Source organism: Salvelinus namaycush, chromosome 24, assembly GCF_016432855.1.
Source record: "Salvelinus namaycush isolate Seneca chromosome 24, SaNama_1.0, whole genome shotgun sequence".
In the NCBI taxonomy this organism is placed as follows: Eukaryota; Metazoa; Chordata; class Actinopteri; order Salmoniformes; family Salmonidae; genus Salvelinus; species Salvelinus namaycush.
In genome coordinates this window covers 3,711,603-3,731,294 of record NC_052330.1, presented here as the reverse complement: position 1 = coordinate 3,731,294, position 19,692 = coordinate 3,711,603, and positions in this window count along the sequence as shown.

Genomic DNA, 19,692 nt, shown 5'->3' with positions numbered 1-19,692 from the left:
ATAGTGAGTGGGTCAAGGAACTCCGGCACCAATACGTCCAGGTATGTCTATGTCTTGTTCTCCAGTGAGTTTTACACTATGCTACTCTGGGTTACAGTACATACAGTAGGACGTACTGAAACATACTGTGTTTGATTTCTTTCAGAAAGTCATGGAGTTGGAGGCTAATCAGACACATGAAATCATTAACGTAGACGAGGCAGGGTTTAACCTGGCAAAAACACGTCGGCGGGAAGAAACGTCATCGGGAAAAGTGCCACCGTTGATGTGCCGGGTCAGAGAGGAGCAAATATCACAATGTGTGCTGCAATCTCGAGTGCTGGTTTGGTCCTGCACAAATGCCAGATTAATCCCTACAACACTGAGCTCCTTCTTTTGTTTTTAGATGACCTCCACAAACAACTGGCGCCAGAAGCAGAAAGGGAACCGCTGGGAGGAAACATGAGGACATTTGTGATTGCATGGGACAATGTAGCATTCCGCCATTCACATGCAATCACAAACTGGTTTGCAGCCCATCCATGAACGGTTTCCCTTTTCCTCCCCACCTACTCGCCTTTCTGCCTGGAGGTGGAAAGTGCATGATCATCGGCCACATGACCAAATGTCCCTCCTGGATGCAATGGATGCCGGCTGCAGAGACATCTCAGCTGAAGACTGCCAGGGGTGGATATGGCATGCCAAGCAGGTGCATAGCAAGAGACGACATAAGATGTGATGTGGACGAGAGCATGTGGCCAAATGCTGAAGATCGTTTAGATTAGAACAGGACTGTGCGTTTTTGTGTTTTTTCCCCTTCTGTGCCGTTTTTACTGTAATTGTTTTATTTTGACCCATAGGCCATGTGTGTAGGATGTTTTGTTGATCACTGGCAGTAATTTCATGTTGCTAATAAAGCTTTTACTGCAGAAATTCTGTCATTTAGAATTTTTTTCTACTGTACATTCTATGAAGTAAAGGTGACTCATTCACTTTTAGATAGTATGTTTCCAAAAATGCACACATTTGACACTCAACCCAAAAATGTAGAGTGGTTTACAGTAAAAGGAAACTGAATTATAAAAAACTATGGATTTCATATTGTCTATTATATGCAGGTAGAACTGAGAATAATAAGAATAAGAGATAAAAGTAACAAGTAATTAAAGAGGAGCAGTAAAAAATAACAATATGTACAGGGGGGTGCTGGTACGGAGTCAATGTGAGGGGGCACCGGTTAGTTGAGGTAGTATGTACATGTAGGTAGAGTTATTAAAGTGACTATGCATAGATGACAACAGAGAGTGGCAGTGGTGTGGAGAGGGGAGGGGCAATGCAAATAGTCTGGGTAGCAATTTGACTAGATGTTCAGGAGTCTTATGGCTTGGGGTAGATGCTGTTTAGAAGCCTCTTGGACCTAGACTTGGTGCTCCGGTACCGCTTGCCTTCCGGTAGCAGAGAGAACAGTCTATGACTAGGGTGGCTGGAGTTTTTGACAATTTTTAGGGCCTTCCTTTGACACTGCCTGGTATAGAGGTCCTGGGTGGCAGGAAGCTTGGCCCCAGTACATTGTTCACACTATCCTCTGTAGTGCTTGCGGTCTGAGGCCAAGCAGTTGCCATACCAGGCATTGATGCAACCAGTCAGGATGCTCTCGATGGTGCAGCTGTAGAACATTTTGAGGATCTGACCCATGCCAAATCTTTTAAGTCTCCTGTGGGGGAATAGGTTTTGTCGTGCTTGCTTCACGACTGTATTGGTGTGCTTGGACCATGTTCGTTTGTTGGTGATGTGAACACCAAGAAACTTGAAGCTCTCAACCTGCTCCACTGCAGCCCCATTGATGAGAATGGGGGCATGCTCGGTCCTCTTTTTCCTGTAGTCCACAATCATCTCCTTTGTCTTGGTCACGTTGAGGGAGAGGTTGTTGTCCTGGCCTCACATGGCCAGGTCTCTGACCTCCTCCCTATAGGCTGCCTCGTTGTCGGTGAACAGGCCTACCAGTGTTGTGTCATCGACAAATTTAATGAGGGTGTTGGAGTCGTGCCTGCCCGTGCAGTCATGAGTGAGCAGGGAGTACAGAGGGGGCTGAGCACACACCCCTGAGGGGCCCCTGTGTTGAGGATCAGCGTGGTGGATGTGTTGTTACCTACCCTTTCCACCTGGGGGAGGCCCGTCAGGATGTCCAGGATCAAGTTGCAGAGGGAGGTGTTTAGTCCCAGGGTCCTTAGCTTATTGATGAGCTTTGAGGGCACTATGGTGTTGAACGCTGAGCTGTAGTCAATGAATAGCATTCTCACATAGGTGTTCCTTTTGTCCAGGTGGGAAAGGGCAGTGTGGTGTGCAATAGAGATTCCATCATCTGTGGATCTGTTGGGGCAGTATGCAAATTGGAGTGGGTCTAGGGTTTCTGGGATGATGGTGTTTGTGAGCTATGACCAGCCTTTCAAAGCACTTCATGGCTCCAGACGTTACCTTAGTGTTCTTGGGCACAGGCCCTATGGTGGTCTGCTTAAAACATGTTGGTATTATAGACTCGGACATGGAGAGGTTGAAAATGTCAGTGAAGACACTTGCTAGTTGGTCAGCGCATGCTCGCAGTACACATCCTGGTAATCCGTCTGACCTTGCGGCCTTGTGAATGTTGACCTGTCTAAAGGTCTTACTCACATCGGCTGCAGAGAGAGTGTGGGGACGACGTCATCGATGCAGTTATTGATGAAACCAATGACAGACGTGGTGTACTCCTGAATGCCATTGGAGGAATCCCGGAACATATTCCTGTCTGTGCTAGCAAAACAGTCCTGTAGCTTAGCATCTGCTTCATCTGACCACTTTTCTTATTGATCTAGTCACTGGTGCTTCCTGCTTTAATGTTAGCTTGTAAGCAGGCATCAGGAGAATGGAATTATGGTCAGATTTGCCAAATGGAGGGCGAGGGAGAGCTTTGTACGTGTCTCTGTGTGTGGAGTATAGGTGTCCAGAGTTCTTTTCCCTCTGGTTGCACATTTACCATGCTGATAGAAATTTGGTACAACTGATTTAAGTTTCCCAAAGCTCATCAATAAATGTCCATTGTTTGTGAGGCTTTGTCTTCGGGTATATGAGGCTAATGTGGGTATAGCGGAGTAACCCTCCACAGTAAACCTTGGGCTAACAAATAACGTATAGCGATATAAAGGTTTGTTTGTGTGCATAGAAGGCCTAACCTCAGTTCAGCCTGTGGCCAACCTTGCTCCTTCCTCTTCCTCTTCCCCTGGGTAATCGCCAGGGTGAATCCTGTTGACTTCCTGGAAACGGCTTACTGACGCCACTCATGAGGACTATTTCACCACAGTGCTCTTGCGAGGAATTCCTGAAATAGCAGGTCCTCTACGGGTGAATGGTTGGTGGTTGGGGGTTGTGGTTGAGGCTATAGTAGGATCAACAGCCGTAGTAATCACTGCTGCGGTTATGTGTGGAGGGAGAGATTAAGTGTGCACGCTCGTGGCAACTGCTCTTACAGCAGACTGGTCGTTACCGCACCGGCCCAATCCCTTACATAATCAGCTTTTCCTTTTCTCCTCTCCTTTCATCTGCATGTGTGGGTTCATTTCAAGCTCTCTCTCTCTCTCTCTCTCTCTCTCTGTCTATGTGTCAGTATGCATTTGTTAGTGAGTCTGCTAAAGTCCCTGTGAAAGCAGAGCCAGACTCTGTTTTTTGCTTCTGTTTTACCATTACTTCATCCTGGTCAGGTTTTCATTGTAAAAGAGAATGTAAAAGAGAAGTGAAACCACAAGCCACAATTTGTGGATAAAACAATTTGTGGATAAAACAGCGGCACGTAACATCAAAGGAGATAGAGAGTGTGTGCATATGTGCTTGCACCCAATGATATCTCCAACTCTCTGTGTTTCGGTTCTTTAAAAATAACCACTTCCTGAAAATCCTCAGTGTCTTCACATCCAACAGTAACAATGTTATCACTTTCTTGGACTCTCTATCACATTCAGCAATGTAATGCAGTTCATGCTGTGGCCGTGCAAAACTGACAGCAGGCAAGCAAGGCAAAGGGGCTGACGTTTTGTAATGCAAGTCAAGTAAATGTCTTGTATCTGCGAACACTCACACAGTAGCAGCTACTGCAGTTTTGTACTCCATCCTTACTTGAGAAACATGCGTTACGCTCAAAATCTTTCACGTAGGTGATAGGAATTGGAGATTTTTTGCGAAAGATAGGCCGTTGTCGCAAATAAGAATTTGTTCTTAATTGACTTTCCTAGTTAAATAAAAAATGTTATATATATATATATACACACACTACCATTCAAAAGTTTGGGGTCACTTAGAAATATTCTTGTTTTTGAAAGAAAAGCTCATCTTTTTGTCCACTAAAAGAAGGCCAGCATCTCGAAGTCGCCTCTTCACTGTTGACGTTGAGACTGGTGTTTTGCGGGTACTATTTAATGTAGCTGCCAGTTGAGGTCTTGTGAGGCGTCTGTTTCTCAAACTAGACACCCTATTGTACTTGTCCTCTTGCTCAGTTGTACACCGGGGCCTCCCACTCCTCTTTCTATTCTGGTTAGAGCCAGTTTGCGCTGTACTGTGAGGGGAGTAGTACACAGTGTTGTACGAGATCTTCAGTTTCTTGGCAATTTCTCGCATGGAATAGCCTTCATTTCTCAGAACAAGAACAGACTGACGAGTTTCAGAAAAAAGGTCTTTGTTTCTGGCCATTTTGAGCCTGTAATCGAACCCACAAATGCTGATGCTCCAGTTTTATTGGTTGAGAGGTAATCTAATTCTGTCACTATCAATTGATTGAAGATTGATGATGTTTAAACCCAGACAGGGAAACACTTGTGACCTTCTTTCATTGGGTAAAGCCACGGAAGAAGAGTAACCAGCTGTTAAATGTCACGCAGGTATAAAGGATTTGAGACAGACGCAGGAATACACAAGTTTTTTTTAATACACCCAAAACAAACACGTATACAAAAACACTGAGCTGTACCCAAACAAAAGAGCGAGGGTTAACCTTGTTGAACACCACAAAACGATACCCGTGATAAACTAATGAAAAAAATTGTGTTTGACCAGATACAATGCTATTACAGTAAACAAATTGACAACAGACTTTCAGCACGCATATTGGGAAGGACGCACGGCACTTACACAAATTACTGATGATTGGCTGAGAGAAATTGATGCTAAAATTATTGTGGGGGCTGTCTTGTTAGACTTCAGTGCAGCTTTTGACATTATCGATCATAGCCTGCTGCTGGAAAAACATATGCGTTATGGCTTTACACCACCTACACAGAGGGTGTTCTTTAATGGAAGGCTCTCAAACATAATCCAGGTAGAAGCAGGAATTCCCCAGGGTAGCTGTTTAGGCCCCTTGCTTTTCTCAATCTTTACTAACAACATGCCACTAGTTTTGAGTAAGGCCATTGTGTCTATGTGTGTGGATGACTCAACACTATACACATCAGCTACTACAGATACTGAAATGACTGCAACACTTAATGTCTTTTTTGAGTTTCTTCAGGTAATGATTTGCAGGGTAATACTTATGGATCATTCTGAAAGAGACCTCTTTGACCTTGTTTACAAGCAAGTATTTGTGTGGTAATAACCAGACTTTTTCCCCAACATATATTAGTGACCAATGTACTCCAGTAACTTGTGACATAAGGAATGGATACAATCTCCCTTTGAAATAAAGCACGTATAGATCAAGGAGAAACATATTTTCCCTATTGGAGAGTCAACTGGATTAAGCGAGGGTAGGTCAAGAAGATGAGGTCTGGCTACACCTCTAAATAACATGAGAGTTCCAGATGGAATAGCATCAAAGACTATGGCAAACTCTCTAGGTGTTACAGGGATATTGTAACGAGATAAAAATAAATTTGTGACTTGTGTCCAAAATCTGGCACAGATTTTCAACATTGTTCTCTTATCCTTATCCGTACTTTTTGAAACTGCACTGTCGGTTAAGGGCTTGTAAGTAAGCATTTCACTGTAAGGTCTACTGTAAGTGAAACTGTAAGGTCTACACCTGTTGTATTCGGCACATGTGACTAATACAATTTGATTTGATTCAACCACACTGCAGAACTGGGCATCAAATCACATTTTGGGTACTTAACAGGCACTAGCTCTGATTTTCAAGCCGCATCACTCAAAGACTTCTGAAAAGACCTATAGGAAATGTCTCTCTTGCTCTGTTTTCAGATCAGAGTCATGCAATGTCATGGTAACTATACTGAAAAAAATATTAACGCAACATGTAAAGTGTTGGTCCCATGTTTCAAGAGCTGAAATAATAGCACAGAAATGTTCCATACGCACAAAAAGCTTATTTCTCTCAAGTTTTGTGCACAAATTTCTTTCCATCCCTGTTAGTGAGTATTTCTCCATTGCCAAGATAAAGCATCCATCTAACAGGTGTGGCATATCAATAAACTGATTAAACAGCATGATCATTGCACATGTGCACCTTGTGCAGGGGACAATAAAAGGCCACTCTAAAATGTGAAGTTTTGTAACACAACACAATGCCACAAAAAAAATAATGTTTTGAGGTATTGTGCAAATGGCATGCAGGAATGTCCACCAGAGCTGTTGCTAGAGAATGTAATATTAAATTCTCTACCATAAGCCGCTTCCAACGTCGTTTTAGAGAATTTGGCAGTACGTGCAACCTTCCTCACAACCGCAGACCATGTGTCACTACACCAGCGCAGGACCTCCACATCCAGCTTCTTTACCTGCAGGATGGTCTGAAACCAGCCATCTGGACAGCTGCTGAAACTATGGGTTTGCACAACCAAAGAATTTCTGAACAAACTGCCAGAAGCAGTCTCAAGGAAGCTCATCTGCGTGCTTGTTTTCCTCACCAGGGTCTTGACCTGACTGCAGTTCGGTGGGCAAATGCTCACCTTCGATGGCTGCTGGCACGCTGGAGAAGTTTGCTATTCATGGATAAATCTCAGTTTCAACTATACTGGCAGATGGCAGACAGCATGTATTGTATTGTGTGAGTGCGTGGTTTGATGATGTCAACATTGTGAACAGAGTACCCCATGGTAGCAGTGGGGTTATGGTATGGGCAGGCATAAGCTACGGACCACAAACACAATTGCATTCTATCATTCTATTGATGGCAATTTGAATGCACAGAGATATCGTGATGAGGTCCTAAGGCCCATTGTCGTGCCATTCATCCGCCGCCATCACCTCATGTTTCAGCATGATAATGCACGGCCCCATGTCACAAAGATCTGTACACAATTCCCGGAGCTGAAAATGTCCCAGTTCTTCAACGGCCAATCACCAGACATGTCACCGATTATAATGTTTGGGATGCTCTGGTTCGACGTATACGACAGCGTGTTCCAGTTCCCGCTAATATCCAGCAACATCACACAGCCATTGAAGAGGAGTAGTACAACATTACACAGGCCACAATCAACAGCCTGATCAACACTTTTTTTTACCCCTTTTTCGTGATATCCAATTCGTATTTACAGTCTTGTCCCATCGCTGCAACTCCCCTATGGACTCGGGAGAGGCGAAGTTCGAGAGCCATGCGTCCTCTGAAACACAAACCTGCCAAGCCGCACTGTTTCTTGACACACTGCTCGCTTAATCCGGAATGTGTCAGAGTAAACACCGTCCAGCTGGCGAACGAGGTCAGCTTGCAGGCACGCTGCCTGCCACAAGGAGTCGCTATAGCGCAATGGGACAAGGAAAATAAACCGTCCCCTAACGGGAACGATGCTGGGCCAATTGTGCGCTGCCTCATCGGTCTCCCGGTCACGGCCCGGCTGTGACACAGCATGGGATCGAACACGGGTCTGTTGTGATGCCTCAAGCACTGTGATTCAGTGCCTTAAACTGCTGCGCCACTCGGGAGGCCTGATCAACTAACTATGTGAAGGAGATGTGTCACGCTGCATGAGGCAAATGGCTGTCACACCAGAGACTGACTGGTTTTCTGATCCACACCCCTACTTTTTTTTCACTGTATCTGTGACCAACAGATGCAAATCTGTCTTCCCAGTCATGTGAAATACATCGATTAAGGCCTAATTAATTAATTTAAATGAACTGATTCCTTACATGAACTGTAACTCAGTAAAATCTTTGACATTTTGGCCTTCATATTTTTGTTCAGTATATAAGAGACAGTGCCATTCTGTATGGATTGTAAATGTTTCTGCACAATTGACTGCAACTGAGCTTATAACCGCAAATCTGTTTTGAGCCCAAATCATTTCTGACAACCTTCTTCTATTGCTGACATTGGGAATGGACATAAAAGTTTGCTCTAACCCAAAGGAAACTCAGTGGCCAAAATGACTTCTCACTACTGAGATAGAAGGCTGTAAAACATTTAGAATTTGCTCAGGTAAGCTGGTTTTTAAGACTAGCACCGATCAGAAAAAAAATGATACTCCCTTGAAATCAGTCAGATCCAGGCACTTCCTGGTGAGAGTGACAAAGGTCGTCCTCAGTTCCAACTATTCCTCCTCCCATTGGAAATGGAGAAAGTTTGTCCAAAGTTCCTTTTAATTGCACTTTGATTGAAGCCAGGCTTTCTCCACGGTACAAGTAGCACGCACCATCCTCTTCATATGGTTACCTCTGTAACCTACACCGGTTTACTTTCACGTTCGTCCTCTTTCCCATCTGCCTTTTTTCCTCCTTTGACTCTTATCAGTCTCGCAGGCTTTGAAATAAGAGACCTTTGTTTGTTTTGGGAAAACTGATTGGTTTGACTCCATTACCCTTTCACGTCAACTGTCACTCTCTTTCTCTCACTTGCTCTCGCTTTCTCACACCTCCACACCTCCTTTCTGTTGCCCCCTTTGCGCGACGGCGGTCGCCGACACCACAATGTCGAAGCAGGTCTCCATCATGACGTGCGACTTACATAGGTTGACACAGTACTCCAGCTCACCAGTGGCCTGCTCCAAAGCCTCCAGGTACTCCTGGGACTCCATGTCCAAATCTTGGTCCACCTCAACTATGGAGGGAAGGAGAGAGGGAGAAAGAGAGCGAAAGAAGGAAGATTAGCATTCGCGATGAGAAGTACAGTAGCTACCTCCATTAGATGCACATGAAAAGTACAGCAGATGTACAGCTTCAAACAACATATATAAAATATGTAGCCACTCTTGACCTTTAAATGACCATACATAATTCCATGGAATTTCCATTTCTGTGGTAAAAAGCTTATAGCATGTCTTAGTGCCCTGTTATTAAGTGGTAACAATAGGCACTATACATCAGAGTTGGGGTCAATTCGATTTGAAGCCAGTCAAGTCAGGAAGTCAACTAAAATTCCAATGTATTAATAGAAAAAGGGACATCTATTTTCAATGACTTATCAATAAACTAAAAAGTGACTGCCTTCAATTTGAATTGACCCCAACTCTGCTGCATTTTAAATAGGGTGGCTCATTATGTGATACAGTACTTCTACACATCTCTGAAACGATGTGACTTCACCATGACCGCTCCTCCATTGTCACACCTTTACAGCCTTAAAAAGTCATACAGGGACATGAAGATTGATTATGACATGTCTTTGACAGGGCTGGATACGCCAGGATGTCTGATGCGGGCTGCTCATAACGCATGACCCTCAGAATCACAACAGAAAAGGATGAAATGCTGATTTATATAGCCTGACTTCTCCCATCATGGGTTCGGACCAACCTGCGGTGCCCTAACCAATGGGAAACATCTCAGGGAAATAGGGATCGGAGATGTGGCAGAGGGGAAAAAAATGCCTTTTTTGATTTCAAGACGCACACAGGCACCACCCCCAAGCCACCTGCAAACATGAGAACACACACACACGGACAGGATGTTTGCAAAGACAAGGATTTGAAAAGGCTTTTTTCTCTTCCTTTATATCGCTAGTAAGTTCAATTCAGTGACCTTTGTGCGATTCTTTGGGGTTCCTCATTCCCTCTACTCAAATGAAAATGGAACTTCAGAAAACAGGAAGGTTAAAAAAGTGACATAAGTGAGATTCCTGATTCGCTTTGGCTGTTTACTTTTGTAATCTTCTTGGGCGAAACACTAACAATATGATTCACCATTGTAAGGTTCTGCTTTTCTTTTCTTAGTCAACCTTGTGTTCTTTTTCTTTGTGTTCTTGAACGTAGCCGTGTTTCTTTGTGTTCTGGAACGTAGCCCTGTTTCTTTGTGTTCTGGAACGTAGCCCTGTTTCTTTGTGTTCTGGAACGTAGCCCTGTTTCTTTGTGTTCTGGAACGTAGCCCTGTTTCTTTGTGTTCTGGAACGTAGCCCTGTTTCTTTGTGTTCTGGAACGTAGCCCTGTTTCTTTGTGTTCTGGAACGTAGCCCTGTTTCTTTGTGTTCTGGAACGTAGCCCTGTTTCTTTGTGTTCTGGAACGTAGCCCTGTTTCTTTGTGTTCTGGAACGTAGCCCTGTCTTTCATTTTTGTTCATTGATTTCACCTGTGTTGGTTTCTCACCTGGTCTCATCAGCTCCCTATTTAGTTCAGTTTTTTCTTTTTGAATGGTTGTAAGGTATTGTTTGTTTTTGACTACCTACCTGTGTTTGACCATGATTCCTGCCTTCTGCGAAGGCTTAATAAACATCTGTGTGTGAATCTACACTTTTTTCACCCTGAGATTTCATTACAATCATTATATTCCCCAAATACTGTTTTCTTTAGATTGCAAAGACCTGGAGGTGTTTGGTTTGTTGTGAAACTTCCAGAAATAGATTATAATGGATAGAGCTCAGCTACAAAGGCATGGATCTTCTCTAGCAAACCTTCGGGTGACCTGCATGTCAATTCAACATCTTTTCCATTGAAATGACGTGAACATAGTTGATTCAACCAGTGTGTGCCCAGTGGGTCTTTGTTCTGACATTTTGTCTATTTGGGGTTGGAGACCGGATCCACTTGCTTGCCTTTTGTGTGTGTGAGAAAGAAGTGCCTTCCTAAAAGGTTTTTCAACATTGACCTGGGCTAAAACTAGCAGTAACCACTTTAAAAGTTTACGACACTCTAAAATGGACCTGAAGAGAATAAAACCTCATTAAAAATGCAACGATATGGTCCGACGCCACTTCCTTTGTAAATGTTTGTGTTTATGAGCCACACATTTTTGGGCCACACACATTTGCTTGACACCTGCACAATACATTTGTCTATGTTTCATGGAGTGGAATGGTTCTGCCATAGGGCACAGCACACATTGCCATAAGTATGGCAGATGTCATAAACTCAGCAAAAATAGAAACGTTGCTTTTTCAGGACACTGTCTTTCAAAGATAATTCGTAAAAATCCAAATAACTTCACAGCTCTTCATTGTAAAGGATTTAAACACCGTTTCCCATGCTTGTTCAATGAACCATAAACAATTACTGACCATGCACCTGTGGAACGGTCGTTAAGACACTAACAGCTTACAGATGGTAGGCAATTAAGGTCACAGTTATGAAAACTTAGGACACTAAAGAGGCCTTTCTACTGACTCTGAAAAACACAAAATGAAAGATGCCCAGGGTCCCTGCTCATCTGCATGAACGTGCCTTAGGCATGCTGCAAGGAGGCATGAGGACTGCAGATGTGGCCAGGGCAATGAATTGCAATTTCCGTACTGTGAGACGCCTAAGACAGCACTACAGGGAGACAGGACGGACAGCTGATCGTCCTCGCAGTGGCAGACCATGTGTAACAACACCTACACAGGATCGGTACATCCGAACATCACACTTGCGGGACAGGTACAGGATGGCAACAACTGCCCGAGTGACACCAGGAAAGCACAATCCCTCCATCAGTGCTCAGATTGTCCGCAATAGGCTGAGAGAGGCTGGACTGAGGGCTTGCAGGCCTGTTGTAATGCATGTCCTCACCAGACATCACCGGCAGAAACGTCGCCTATGGGCACAAACCCACCGTCGCTGGACCAGACAGGACTGGCAAAAAGTGCTCTTCTCTGACGAGTCGCGGTTTTGTCTCACCAGGGGTGTGTCACGTTCATCTTCCTCCTCGTCTGAGGAGGAGAAGTTTGAAGAATTGGAGGACCAATATGCAGCGTGGTATGTGTTCATCTTGATATTTATTAACACAGAGAACACTTAACGAAACTATACAAAAATAACAAACAAACAACGAACGTGAAGCTATAATAAGAAATGTGCTGACACAAGCAACTAACATAGACAATCACCCACAACCCACAATGAAAAAACAGGCTACCTAAATATGGTTCCCAATCAGAGACAACAACTAACACCTGCCTCTGATTGAGAACCATATCAGGCCAAACACCGAAGCAGACAAACTAGACATACAACATAGAATGCCCACTCAGATCACACCCTGACCAAACAAAACATAGAAACATACAAAGCAAACTATGGTCAGGGCATGACAGGGTGATGGTCGGATTCGCATTTTTCGACGAAGGAATGAGCATTGCACCGAGGCCTGTACTCTGGAGCGGGATTGAGGTGGAGCGTCCGTCATCGTCTGGGGCGGTGTGTCACAGCATCATCGGACTGAGCTTGTTGTCATTGCAGGCAATCTCAACGCTGTGCGTTACAGGGAAGACATCCTCCTCCCTCATGTGGTACCCTTCCTGCAGGCTCATCCTGACATGACCCTCCAGCATGACAATGCCACCAGCTATTCTTCTCGTTCTGTGTATGAATTCCTGCAAGACAGGACTTTTAGTGTTCTGCCATGGCCAGCGAAAAGCCCGGATCTCAATCCCATTGAGCATGTCTGGGACCTGTTGGATCGGAGGGCTCGGGCCATTTTCCCCAGAAATGTCCTGGAACTTGCAGGTGCCTTGGTGGAAGAGTGGGGTAACATCTCACAGCAATAACTGGCAAATCTGGTGCAGTCCATGAGGAGATGCTCTGAAGTGACCAATGCAGCTAGTGGCCACACCAGATACTGACTGTTACTTTTGATTTTAACCCCCCCCCCCCCCCCCCCCTTGTTCGGAGACACATTCAATTTCTGTTAGTCACATGACTGTGGAACTTGTTCAGTTTATGTCTCAGTTGTTGAATCTTGTTATGTTCATACAAATATTTACACGTTAAGTTTGCTGAAAATAAACGCAGTTGACAGTGAGAGGACGTTTCTTTTTTTGCTGAGTTTATAAAGGTGCTTAGGATATCAGCAGTTCCTACGCTGTAGGAGGTGTTTGTTTACAATATGGTTTAAGATCTGTATTTTGTTTGTGACTCATTTTTAACAGAGGCCAGGGAATGCAGTGCCACTGTAGCTGATGTAGAATCGCTAACTAGTTACACATTTGTTGTCCACTTACAATAGCCTTTACAGAGGCTAAATGTAGGAAAGTAATTTGTTAAACATGAGCTAACAACAGATAGATTGCTTGACTGCAGCACTTATAGTTACGCAAACGTCCATCTTAAGCACAACCCCGTTCCAAAACAAGGAGGTACACTTTCAGCACACTTTAAACAGCACTCCAGATTTCTATGGTAGGCTACTCACACTCTCCATTCCACTTCCTGGGGTCCAGCATCAGTCTGCTCTTGGCGTCCTCCAGTTCCCCCCTCAGACTCTAGTGCTTGGTCCTCAGCTCCCTGATCTGCTGCTGCCTCTTTTCTAGCGTCCTCCGCCTGATGTTGAAATACAGCCGGCCCCCGGGAAAGCAAACGGAAAAGATGGATGGAGTGAGTGCAGGGAAAAGACGAGTGGAGGAAATGCACTGAGTGTGCTCACTTTGGAGAAACCCAGGCTTGGATTTAGGGAGGTAAGCAGAGCGAGAGAGAGTGCCAGACGGAGGGATATCTTTAGAGTTGTGTGTGCTGTGTAGAGGCTCACACACGGGAATGGGAGGTTATATTCTAAATTGAATCAAGAGCGGATAACCTTTGGGGAAATATCAAATCAAATCTATTTATAAAGCCCTTCAGCTGATATCTCAAAGTGCTGTACAGAAACCCAGCCTAAAACCCCAAACAGCAAGCAATGCAGGTGTAGAAGCACGGTGGCTAGGAAAAACTCCCTAGAAAGGCCAAAACCTAGGAAGAAACCTAGAGAGGAACCAGGCTATGAGGGGTGGCCAGTCCTCTTCTGGCTGTGCCGGGTGGAGATTATAACAGAACATGGCCAAGATGTTCAAATGTTCATAAATGACCAGCATGGTCAAATAATAATAATCACAGTAGTTGTTGAGGGTGCAGCAAGTCAGCACCTCAGGAGTAAATGTCAGTTGGCTTTTCATAGCCGATCATTGAGAGTATCTCTACCGCTCCTGCGGTCTCTAGAGAGTTGAAAACAGCAGGTCTGGGACAGGTAGCACGTCCGGTGAACAGGTCAGGGTTCCATAGCCGCAGGCAGAACAGTTGAAACTGGAGCAGCAGCACCGCCAGGTGGACTGGGGACAGCAAGGAGTCATCATGCCAGGTGAGGCATGGTCCTAGGGCTCAGGTCCTCCGAGAGAGAGAAAGAAAGAGAGAATTAGAGAGAGCATACTTAAATTCACACAGGACACCGGATAAGACAGGAGAAGTACTCCAGATATAACAGACTAACCCTAGCCCCCCGACACATAAACTACTGCAGCGCAAATACTGGAGGCTGAGACAGGAGTGGACAGGAGACACTGTGGCCCCATCCGATGATACCCCCGGACAGGGCCAAACAGGCAGGATATAACCCCACCCACTTTGCCAAAGTACAGCCCCCACACCACAAGTGGGATATCTTCAACCACCAACTTACCATCCTGAGACAAGGCCGAGTATAGCCCACAAAGATCTCCGCCACGGCACAACCCAAGGGGGGTGCGCCAACCCAAACGGGAAGATCACGTCAGCGACTCAACCCACTCAAGTGACACACCCCTCCTAGGGACGGCATGGAAGAGCACCAGTAAGCCAGTGACTCAGCCCCTGTAATAGGGTTAGAAGCGGAGAATCCCAGTGGAGAGAGGGGAACCAGCCAGGCAGAGACAGCAAGGGCGGTTCGTTGCTCCAGAGCCTTTCCGTTCACCCTCACACTCCTGGGCCAGACTACACTTAATCATATGACCTACCGAAGAGATGAGTCTTCACTAAAAACTTAAAGGTTGAGACCGAGTCTGTGTCTCTGACATGGGTAGGCAGACCATTCCATAAAAATGGAGCTCTATAGAAGAAAGCCCTGCCTCCAGCTGTTTGCTTAGAAATTCTAGGGACAATTAGGAGGCCTGCTTCTTGTGACCGTAGCGTACGTGTAGGTATGTACGGCAGGACCAAATCAGAAAGATGGGTAGGAGCAAGCCCATGTAATGCTTTGTAGGTTAGCAGTAAAACCTTGAAATCAGCCCTTGCCTTAACAGGAAGCCAGTGTAGGGAGGCTAGCACTGGAGTAATATGATCGATTTTGTTGGTTCTAGTCAGGATTCTAGCAGCCATATTTAGCACTAACTGAAGTTTATTTAGTGCTTTATCCGGGTAGCCGGAAAGTAGAGCATTGCAGTAGTCTAACCTAGAAGTAACAAAAGCATGGATTAATTTTTCTGCATCATTTTTGGACAGAAAGTTTCTGATTTTTGCAATGTTACGTAGATGAAAAAATCAAGACTGTCCTTGAAACAGTCTTGATATGTTCGTCAAAAGAGAGATCAGGGTCCAGAGTGACGCCGAGGTCCTTCACAGTTTTATTTGAGACGACTGTACAACCATCAAGATTATTTGTCAGATTCAACAGAAGATCTCTTTGTTTCTTGGGACCTAGAACAAGCATCTCTGTTTTGTCCGAGTTTAAAAGTAGAAAGTTTGCAGCCATCCACTTCCTTATGTCTGAAACACAGGCTTCTAGCGAGGGCAATTTTGGGGCTTCACCATGTTTCATTGAAATGTACAGCTGTCTGTCATCCGCATAGCAGTGAAGTTAACATGATGTTTTCGAATGACATCCCCAAGAGGTAAAATATATAGTGAAAACAATAGTGGTCCTAAAACGGAACCTTGAGGAACACCGAAATGTACAGTTGATTTGTCAGAGGACAAACCATTCACAGAGACAAACTGATATCTTTCCGACAGCAAATACACCTCTGTTGTTATCAATCAGGATCTCAGTGATCACTGCCTCATTTCCTGGATTCGTTATTGGTCCGCGTTCAAACGACCACCCCTCATCATCGTCAAACGCTCCCTAAAACACTTCAGCGAGCAGGCCTTTCTAAGCAGGCCTTCACCTCCCTGACCAAGGCCCTTCTCCCCCGATTGCTCAGTTTGTCTGGGCGGCCAGCTCGAGGAAGAGTCTTGGTGGTTCCAAAATTCTTCCATTTGGGAATGATGGAAGCCACTGTGATCCTGGGGACCTTCAATGCTGGAGAAATTTTTTGGTACCCTTCCCCAGATCTGTGCCTCGACACATTCCTGTCTCGGAGCTCTACGGACAATTCCTTGGCTTGGTTTTTGATCTGACATGCACTGTCAACTGTGGGACCTTATATAGACAGGTGTGTGCTTTTCCAAATCATGTACAATCAATTGAATTTATCACAGGTGGACTCCAATGAAGTTGTAGAAACATCTCAAGGATTATCAATGGAAACAGGATCCACCTGAGCTCAATTTTGTCTCTCATAGTGTTAGGTGAGAATTATCAGTTAATTGAATGATTAGAATATTCTGCCCTGAAACATATAATTGTATGGAAGTGATTGGAATGTATAACATCATAATCAATAAATGTGTAGTCTAGTCAGAATTAGGGTAAAGACAATATGTCTTTATGGTATTATAAACACAGACTGTCTGAGCTTGGTGCCGACCTGACTAGAGATTTGGGAAAAGAACAGGGAGTATGTCTCAAGGACAAGGTCACTAATCTCTGTCGGCTGGGTAGCAGGACATGTTTGTTTGTGTGTGTGGTTGTGTGGTTGTGTGGGCGTGAGAAGTCAGTATAAAATGAATTGTTTTGTATTCCTGACTTTAGAACGTTCCGTGAATAAACCTTTTTGACAATCTATTGTAGCTGGGCCTCTGTCTGTTTCATTCGACCAGGATCTTACAAATTCTGGTTTGCAGACTGAGTAGTATAATTAAATTGGGTTATGAACCTGGAGAACATAATTCTCTTATCACATAGCAAATGGTCTAAATACTTATGTAAATAAGTTATTTCTGATTGAAAATGTTCATAAATTTGCAAACATTTCCAAAAACCTGTTTTCACTTTGTCATTATGGGGTGTGTAGATTGATGAGGACATAAAAAATAAAAACATTTTTAGAATAAGGCTGTAACAAAATGTGGAAAAAGTGAAGGGGTCTGAATACTTTCCGAATGCACTGTATACTTGAGCAAATTAATGCAATTCAATTCACAAACTGAGAACAAAAATGTCCTTATGTGTGATTTAACAAGAGAATTTTGAATCACCAGTTGCATTTCGTTAATTTTTTTGGGGGGGGGATATTCACCCTATTTATTTTCCAGACTGTTCCCATGGGAGATAAGGCCAGACTGACCAACAGCAGCCCAGCCAGGAATCACTTACAATTCTCCAAGCCTCATGTACAGGCTGTGGGTCATCGCGTCCTTCAGCCTCTTGTGGTCTCTGGGGTGTTGTGTATAGGGTAGAACTCAAAAAGAGCATGGCCAGCATTCATTCAGCCAGCAGTGACAGAAAGGTCCCCAGCCATTGCAGTGTGATAATGTCCAGGTGCAATGGAAGTGCTGAGCCGTGGCATAAGAAGGTCCTTGTTGAAGGTGTCTCCGACCAAGCGAAGCCCAGGGGCGTGCGTACACACACACACAAGCCCACTCCTAACCCCACCAACAACAACTTCTCCTATAAAGCCCCTGTCATTTCGGAGGGGCCAAAATGCTGAGGCAGCAACCCAGGGTCCTTTGCATTCTCCTCACAGGCAAAGAGATCTAAAGGGAGCCGGGCTGAGCTGTACTATTTTCCTCCACACACATTGAACAACAATAACCCTGTGCCATAGATACATGTTAGGTGTCAACTCTGTTGCAAAGGTAAAAGGAAAGAGGATAATAATGAGCTTATAAAGTTGGGAGCCGGGCAGATTAGAATGAGTTTTATTCATAAACACTAGACAGAAGTTAGGTGTAACAATGGTAACAGTAACAGCTTTTGTAAAACTCAGCTTGATGTCTCTGTTGATTATCTCTGTGTTGAATTAGAGGTTTGATACCTGCTATTCATGTCAACTGAAATTCACAGCCTTGGAAGATTGATGATCCTGAGGCTGCATACCCAGGATGAATTACAAGGCAAACAACCTTTAACTCTTGAGGTGAATGTTACCATCAAAGCCAAAGACACTAGGTGATTTAAAAAGAGATGCTTCTCTAAGGCAGGGATGGACAAAGAGGACCCGCATCAAGCAAGAGTGTCCCATCAGGCCTGAGGGTCTGTTTGTGTAAACTCTCTTGAGTTGTCGCAGGACTGGTTATTGAGTGCAAGTGTTGTTTCTCAGGTCATCAAAACAAAATGCTGCAAACGCTGAAACTCCCAACATCCTTAGGTATTTACATACATTTACTATTTAAAAAAAAAAATATTTGTATTTTATTTTTGCGGGTGTTTAAAAAATATATTTTTTATATATTTTTACAACAAACAAAAAACATGCATTGACAAAAACAACAAAAAACGTAATAACGTTTACATACATTTCCACAAACAGTATTGACATCACACTTGCTCAGACCCACATGTTCCCACCGCATCATCACTCAATGTTGTTTCTAAAACTACGACCTCACATGACTTCAAAATGTGTTATGTTGTTTGTCTGTAGCCAGATTACTTTTCTTGATTTAAATAAGAAAGCATTTGATTATTCCATTCTCTTAACGTTGGAGTATTATTTGACTTCCAGTATTTAAGTAATAGCTTCTTCAATATAAGTAATGAAATAATAATGTCCAGGCCATTGGGTATCTCACCGTACCTCCATATGCCATGTCTTGAAATATGCAAATAGGCGGATTAAAAGTACATTTACATTGTAGAACTTTTCACAAACAGCTTTCTAACTCTGCCAATGACTCTGACATTGTGCTGTAGAATTTGTGAATTTGGTCTCCTGTATAATAAATTATTTACATTAGTTTATACTGGATTATGCATAAATTTTTGTTAACTGTCATTTCATTCGTTACGTTTCAACACCAGGATCGAACCAGGGTCTGTAGTGACGCCTCTAGCACTGAGATGCAGTGCCTGAGACCGCTGCGCCACTCTGGAGCATGATGTCCAAAAGCTTTCAGGTCATAATGTCATGATATAAAACTGTTAAATTGTATATATTTGGTCAGTCCAAAATTGCTTTATAATTCTGTCATGGAAATAATTGTATTTCCTATTACCACATCATTTATGGTTTCTATGCCTTTAGTTTTCCATGCGGGCCAATTTGTCTGTGAATTCTGAAAAGCTATCCAAATATAGTTTCAAAGGGGTGTGTTTTTAGGGAGTGATATTGGTTCTTGTAGAATCCGTTTAATTTTCTAAACTATAAAGTTGTTTGTGTTCTTAGCTCCATCCTTTGAAAACAAACACGTGAAAAGATTCTGGGGATGAGCATGCACATATTCAATATGTACCCATTGTTCCTCTTTCGTGCATTTAACAATATGACGCAAGTAAAAGCCTTGGGTGGTGAGTTTATAGAATTCTAAATCTATAAGGTTAAAATCACCCTCAGATTTAGGGACAT